Genomic DNA, 7,983 nt, shown 5'->3' on the forward strand with positions numbered 1-7,983 from the left:
AGATAGAGAAGATAGAGAGAGAAGCTCTAAAGAACTTGTTTCTCTTATTGCTTGGTGATTTACACAAATGAGAGCCCCTCTATTTATAGGAAACTCTTGGTACAAAGAATGGTTAGGATGGTGACACTTGTCACCAATCTAAGGGTAAAGAACTTTCTAGATTACTACTCTAGAATTGTCTAAAAGGCCCTTCCCTAGGGGGTTCTACATCATTCTAGAATACTCCACACAATTCTATAAGATTACAAAGGATTAGGAGACTCTAGAAGGTTAGGGAATTCTCTAGAAAAACCTAAGTGGTGACATTCTCCTCCACCTAGCTTCGCAACGTCCTCGGCGCGGTATCTTCATGGAACCTTCGGATGTGATCTTCAAATTGCCACAATGACTCCTTTGGTTCCCAAGTTGTCTCACTTCCGGGCAATCCCTTCCACTTGATCAAGTATTCTTGGCGTGGCTTATGACTCTTTCGCCTGATGACACGGTCCGCTAAGATTTCTTCTACTTCCTTGTCAAAAGTGGTAGTTATGCCCAAGGGGGCACGCTTAGACTCTCCTCGTGTTGGCTCTTCTTCATTACCATGGTAAGGCTTCAAACAGCTGACATGGAAGACTGGATGAAGCTTGAACTTGGAGAGTAAGTCTAGCTTGTAGGAGACCTTCCCTATTTTCTTGATGATTGGGAATGGTCCCTCATAACGTCGTACAAGCCCTTTATGTAGCTTTCTTGTGAACTTGTGCTGGCTTGACAAGACCTTTACTAACACCAAGTCGCCTATACGATATTCCGCGTGCCTCCTTTTCTGATCAGCCAACTTCTTCATCTTCTTGGTTGATTTGTCTAAGTAGGAGCGGGTCACATCCAATTGTTCGTTCCAAGACTTAGCAACCTTGAAGGCTGTTAGACAATTCCCCGCATAGCTTGTCTCCAATGACTGCGGAGTAAGTGGTTGTTGCCCCATTACAATCTCAAATGGGCTTTTGTTTGTGGATTCACTCCTTTATAAATTGTAGGAGAATTGAGCGACATCCAACAACTTAGCCCAATCAGATTGGTTGGCACTTACAAAGTGCCTCAAGTATAACTCCAACAAGGCATTCACCCTCTCAGTTTGCCCATCTGTTTGTGGGTGAAAGCTGGTAGAGAAATGTAGGGCAGATCCCATGAGTTTGAATAGTCATGACCAGAACTTTCTTGTGAAGCGAGGATCCCGATCACTAATTGTAACAGCTCGCTAAAAATTCAATTGTGGAATTTCTTTTGATCTTAAGAACCTCGTGAAAATTCCGTAAGTTTACACGAATCGACTAATCGCATAGGTTTTAGCCTGTCAACATAGTTAGTGTTATCACTCACTATGGTGCCAGAAATGCAATTTTAATTATTTGAGATAGTTAGAAGTGTCAGAATACATTATAGTCTACACCACTAGGCTTAATTGAATATTTAGGATTTTTCAGTACTAAATTTATTACGTTTATTTTTGGAGTGAATAGTAATCTCGGTAAACGTACTAAATGCAGTGTTTTCAAAATCACAGTGTGGAATGTCCAAATTAGGTTAGCGAAATTTTATTTGGATATTTGGCAAGATCTTAACCACACATAATGAATAGTATTAGATACTTAGTACAAAGAGAAACCATTAGATGGAATTGTGAAGGAAATCAAGGTGTGAGATCATGACACCTAAGCAAAATACACATTTGGAAAATATCTTAAGAACATAGATTTAAAATACACATGGAAAGATTTTAACCACCTTACTCTTCCAAGTCTACTCCACATTTAGAAAATATTTTGAACTAATTTCGTGGATATTATTGGGTAAAAATATCTTGAGTTGATTTTTGTAGATATTATTAGGTAAGAGAGTCCTACACTCCACTCTCACTCCGGTAAGAGAGTCCTACACTTAACTCTCACTTCGGGTAAGAGAGTCCTACACTTAACTCTCACTCCAGCCTCATCTTCCATATCTTATCCACAAATATCTCCAGCCATCCCTCCCCACGAAATTATCTTCATTTATGTTTTCCATTGAAAGAATACCAAACACTCTCTCTCGGACAGCTTTTAGGAGTTTTTTTGCACACCCATTTCGAAGCTTTTGTAAGTGTTTTATCATAAAATCTCATTCATATAAGTTGTTCCTCTTTGAGTCTAGTTTTCATAGATGTATTTTTCGTATCATTCCATGGTCATTTGGTCGGTCAAAAGTATTTTTTAACCATAGAAAGGTCATTCTGGGCGTGAATCTAGAGAGTATGTTATAGTTTGGAGTTTTTGACCAAGCTAATGGATAGATATTGGTCCGAAATTTTTATGGAGTATTGTTAACATGTATATATGACTATTGGTTGAGGATTTTTGCATGATTAAAGGTTTTTATGAAAGATTTTCTTAGATTTAGAAACTTAGAAACTGGAAGAGGAAAAACAGTTTCTGTTTTGAGAAAGTTTAACTCTTTGGTAGTCTAAACCTATTCTAATGACTTTGATAATTTTATTGGAGGATCCTAAACATCTTATATACATGTTATATTATTATTTTGAAGATATTTGATATTAGTTTCAAAGATATGAAATTTTATGCAAAGAGATATTCAGATAAGCCAAAGTGTGGATATTCTTGGCTAAATTTATGTTTTGATTAATTTCTAACCATGTGATCTTGAATTAGAAGCTTGTATATGTTTTAGGACATCTTTTTAAACCATGTAATGGTTTGGTTTGAAGATCATATATTTATAAGTCATAGATCAAGAGTTTTATCAAAACTAGTTGAGGAAAAAGTTTCTGTTTTTGGACTAAGTGTAAAACCAAAAACTCCAAATTTTATTTTGTGATTTTGGTGACTTTAGTTTGATGATTTAAAGCATGGTTGATGTTAGGATGATATTATGAATATGTTAGAAGTAAGATTTGATTTTTGAAATTCTTGGAGATGTTTTGATTTAAGGTCAAAACTTGTGATTCAAGTGCTTGGATCTTTTTACAAAAAAGTTTGGTGTTAATTATTAGCTTTTTCTAAATGGATGTTTTAAATATGGTTTTGAACTTAGGATTGGAAGATGTTTGTTGCAAAATTTTGGTTTAAGCATGAGTTTTGAAATTGGAAGGAATTGCAACAAAAATCAAGGGAAATGACCTATGGATGTTTCGGTCATAGTGTGTTCTTCATAGTTGTGTTTTGTTTTAAATTTTCTGAGTTGATATTTAAATTTAGGACAAAATTTACATGAGAAATGTAAATTTTGGAAACTTTTGGAGTTAGTATGCAAAATCCTTAAGTTATGGGTAAAACGGTCATTTTCCCACATGTAGAGAGTAAAATGAAAATTTTACTCTTTAAGTTAGTATTTTCCATATTTCAAATTATTAGTGATTTAGTTCTAACTTTTAGAATCACTAATTACAGTTCCTCGTGATCGCACTTGAAGTTTTATAAGAAACGCGGAGATTGAGGTAAGTTAGCTTTTAACTTACTAGTAGTCTACTGTGTATGTGTGCTAAGTAAAAGAACTACAGTGTATGTATGTATGTTATCATATGTGTCATGCCATGTCAAGTTATCATGTAATTGTCTATTATACAGAATTTATTCTGTCATCAATTTTTATCTGTTACATAATATATTCTGTTATATATTACTGTACATTACAAGTACGTCATGCTAAGTATGTCATCCATTACATGTAAGTCAAGTCATGTAATATTCACTGTTGTAAGTATGTCATGTTAAATATGTTGACTATTATATGTTATGCCATGTTACGAAATGTTTCTATCTCAAGTTGGTCATGTATTCTAAGTTATGTTCAAGTCACGTTATGTTACGTCAGGACTTCAGTCCTTTCGTATTCCAGTCACATTTCATCTTGAGTATATTATGATGTGTAGAATACATGGGGCCACAACAACTGTGGAGTATGTATTTAACTACAATTGTGATGCGTAAAATACATGGGACCACAACAACTGTGGAGTATGTATTTAACTACAATTGTGATGCGTAAAATACATGGGGCCACAACAACTGTGGAGTATGTATTTTTCATGTTAAGTCAAGTTTGTGTAGAATACATGGGGCTACAACAACTGTGGAGTATGTATTTTTAATGTTAAGTCAAGTTTGTGTAGAATACATGGGGCCACAATAACTGTGGAGTATGTATTTATACGTAAAATACATGGGACCACAACAACTGTGGAGTATGTATTTTTCATGTTAATTCAAGTTTCAGAGCAAGTTCATGCTAAGTCAAGTTTCAGATCAAGTTCATGTCAAGTCAAGTTCAGTTCATGATTCAATTTAAGTTATGTCAATTATGCTATGTTGTACGCTAAGTTATGCTTTAATTACTTATGAATTTGATTATGCATTTATGCTTTTACTGTCATACATGCATCATTAGTCTGTATGGAAGTTTTTTGTTAACTTGCTGAGATTTGTAATCAAATCTCACTGTGGTAGTCCCAACTACCATTCCCCCCGAATGGTAGATCTTGTTACAGGACCTGAAGGAGGATCAGGAGCTGACCAACTAGACACAGTCGACTAAACGACGGTGCGTCGTTAATGTTAATATAGTAGTTAAATTACTACTTGTACGATGGAGTTGCATCTCCAGTACTTTTGGATCATAACTATTTTGGAATAGTGCTGTGATCTTAGTTATTCAATGGATCTTTATGTATGAAGTATGTTTTAAGTATTGGGATATTTTCAGTTTGGTGCATAGTATTGCTAAAGAAAAAAATTATCCGCTGCGAATATTGCATAATGTTAGATGCATGTTAGGATTATTGCATCTTATATGTCATGAACGGGGGCAGGTAACCTTGTGTTGCATGTCTCGACGCTTCAAATGTCCATCCGATCCCAAACGGAATTTGGGGGCGTCACACTAATGATGCTCTGTGGTAAGCCCCAATACTTCACCACATGCTTGAAGAATAATTTTGCAGTTTCTTCAGCTGAGCAATCTTTAGGGGCCGCTATGAAAGTGGCATACTTAGAGAATCGGTCTACCACCACAATGATAGTCCCGCACCCTTCGGATTTGGGTAGAGCCACTATAAAATCCATACTCACACTTTCTCATGGATAAGAAGGAATGGGTAGTGGTTCTAGCAATCCTGCAGGACTTCGATTCTCCACCTTATCTTGTTGACACACAAGACAAGTCTTCACGTAGAGTTCCACCTCATCTCTCAATTGAGGCCAATAGTAGGAAGCTTCCAGCAAAGCTCGAGTACGTCGTTGGCCCGAGTGTCCAGCCCACAAGGAATCATGGCACTCCTTGATAAGGTTCCTTCGTAGGTTTCTCCACTTTGGAACATAGATTCGCCGCCTTATGGTGTATAGAAGACCGTCCTTTACCCAGAATCTCTTGGTTTTTCCTTTCTTAGCCATGTTTACCAAGTTCTTGGCTAAGGGATCATGCTCCATGCCTTCACAGATCACATCAAGTAGCTCCCCTCGAGCTTGAGTGATAGCAGAAAGTTCGCTCTTCCTACTTAGTGCATCAGCAACAAGGTTGGCCTTCCCGGGTTTGTACTCCAAGACAAAGTCAAATTCTGCCAAGAAGTCTTGCCACCTAACTTGCTTTGGGCTTAGTTTCTTCTGACTTTGGAAGTAACTAGTGGCAATATTATCTGTCTTGACCACAAAGTGGGAGCCAAGCAAATAGTGTCGCCAAACTCTGAGGCAATGGATGATAGCCGTCATCTCCTTCTCTTGTATGGTGTATCTTCTTTCAGTCTCGTTGAGTTTGCGACTCTCATATGCAATGGGATGTCCTTCTTGCATGAGAACTCCCCCTATGGCAAAATCTAATGCATCTGATTGTACCTCAAAAGGCTTGGTACAATCTGGTAGGGCCAAGACCGGTTCCTCCGTGATGGCTTTCTTCAGATCGTCAAAGGCTTCCTGACACTTTGATGACCACTCCCATGTCCTGTTTTTCTTGAGCAAGTCAGTGAGGGGGGATGCTCTTGTCGAGTATCCCTTTATAAATCTTCTGTAGTAATTGACAAGCCCAAGGAAGGATCGAAGCTTGGTAACCTTAGTGGGAGGATCACACTTCTTGATTGCCTCAACTTTCCCCTCTTCCATGCTGAGTTTTCCACCTTGGATTTTGTGGCCAAGGAAATGGACTTCGTTTAGTGCAAATGAGCACTTCTCCTTCTTGACATAGAGTTGGTTTTCCCTTAAGACACGGAAAACAACCCTTAGATGCTTCACATGTTCCTCAAGGGTAGAACTATAGATGACGATATCATCTAAATAGACTACCACAAATTAATCAAGATAGGGATGGAAGATATTGTTCATGAGTGTGCAGAAGGTAGCTGGAGCATTTGTGAGGCCAAAGGGCATCACTAGGAACTCGTATGCCCTATAGCGAGTTACATAAGTTGTCTTTGCTTCATCCCCTTCCGCAATCCTTACTTGATAATACCCTGATCTTAGATCAAGCTTGGAGAAGTACTTTGCATGGCCCAATTGGTCAAATAAATCAGCAATTAAAGGAATAGGGTACTTGTTTTTGATGGTTACCTTATTTAGAGCTCGATAGTCAATGCACAGCCGCAAAGACCCATCATGCTTCTTTTGGAACAACACGGGTGCCCCATATGGTGCCTTGGAGGGTTGGATGAATCCGGCATCAAGTAGCTCATTAAGTTGCCTCCTTAGTTCTTCAAGTTCTGGAGGTGACATGCGATAAGGGGCTTTGGCAGGTGGTTTGGCGCCGGGTTCCAACTCGATCTGATGATCCACCTTTCTCCTAGGTGGTAGTTGCTTGGGCAACTCTGGCGGCATGACATCCTCATAGTCCCTGAGGACCCTTTGGATCTCCTTGGGTGGAGGGAAGGAAATCTTCACTTCATCTTCCTCCATAGAAGTCAAGTAAGACACCTCACCCTTCTTCCATCCTTTCTTGAATTGCATGGCGGATAAAAGCTGGGTGGTGTTTGGCTTGGACACGGTGGGTATCATGCATAGACCCCTTTTAAGATGCACACCGAGTTATAGTGAGGAAGAGACACTACATTGAACTATCTCAAGAATTCCATCCCCAACACGATGTTGAAGTCATCCATAGGAGCGACCGAGAAATCCACCGTACCTTTCCAAGTGCCAAGTTGTAGCTCCACCCCGTGAGCTACGCCATCAAGGGGTTTGGCCTCAGAATTTACGGTCTTCAGCCATCCTTGACCCTTCTTAAGAGGAATCCCTAACCGTGTGGCCTCTTCCTTCTTAATGAAGTTGTGAGAAGCTCCTGAGTCGACCATGGCATGACTCTTCTTCCCATTGATGAGTACCTCTACAAACATCAAAGATCCATCCTTAGTGGTTGGCTTTGTGCTTGCCTTGAGGGAGTTGAGAAGTTGTAGACACCCTAGGTGCGACTTCTCTTGAACTTCCTTCTCTTCCAACATAGCATTGAGGGCCTTCTTCTTGGGACAATCTCTAGCCCAATGTGGTCCGTCACAAAGGAAACAAGCATCCTTTGGCTTCTTATCTTTGGAGTGGTCCTTCTTGCCCTCATTGGATGTTGAAGGCTTGTCTCCTCGGTTTTTGTATTGTGGGGGCTTGAACCCCTTTGCTCCCCCACCCTTATTGTGATTATCCTTTGAAGACTTGAGTTTTGAAGAGTTGTTACTCTTATGATACTCAAATTCTTCTAAGGTTTCTGCCACTGTCAGGGCGGTGGAGATGTCGTTGACCCCACGACGCTTGAGTTCTTGAGCCACCCAAGACTTGAGACCATCAATGAAGTTGAAGAGGAGATTTTCTTCACTCATGTTTGTAATTTGAAGCATGAGGGCAGAAAATTCCTCGACATAGTTGCGGATAGAAGAGGTGTGCTTTAACTTTTTCATTCTCTTCCGCGCATGAATGGCCACATTTTCAGGATAGAATTGCCTTTTGAGTTCACGCTTGAACTCTTTCCATGAGTTAATGGTGCAAGTAC

Source organism: Carya illinoinensis, chromosome 5, assembly GCF_018687715.1.
Source record: "Carya illinoinensis cultivar Pawnee chromosome 5, C.illinoinensisPawnee_v1, whole genome shotgun sequence".
Lineage (NCBI taxonomy): Eukaryota > Viridiplantae > Streptophyta > Magnoliopsida > Fagales > Juglandaceae > Carya > Carya illinoinensis.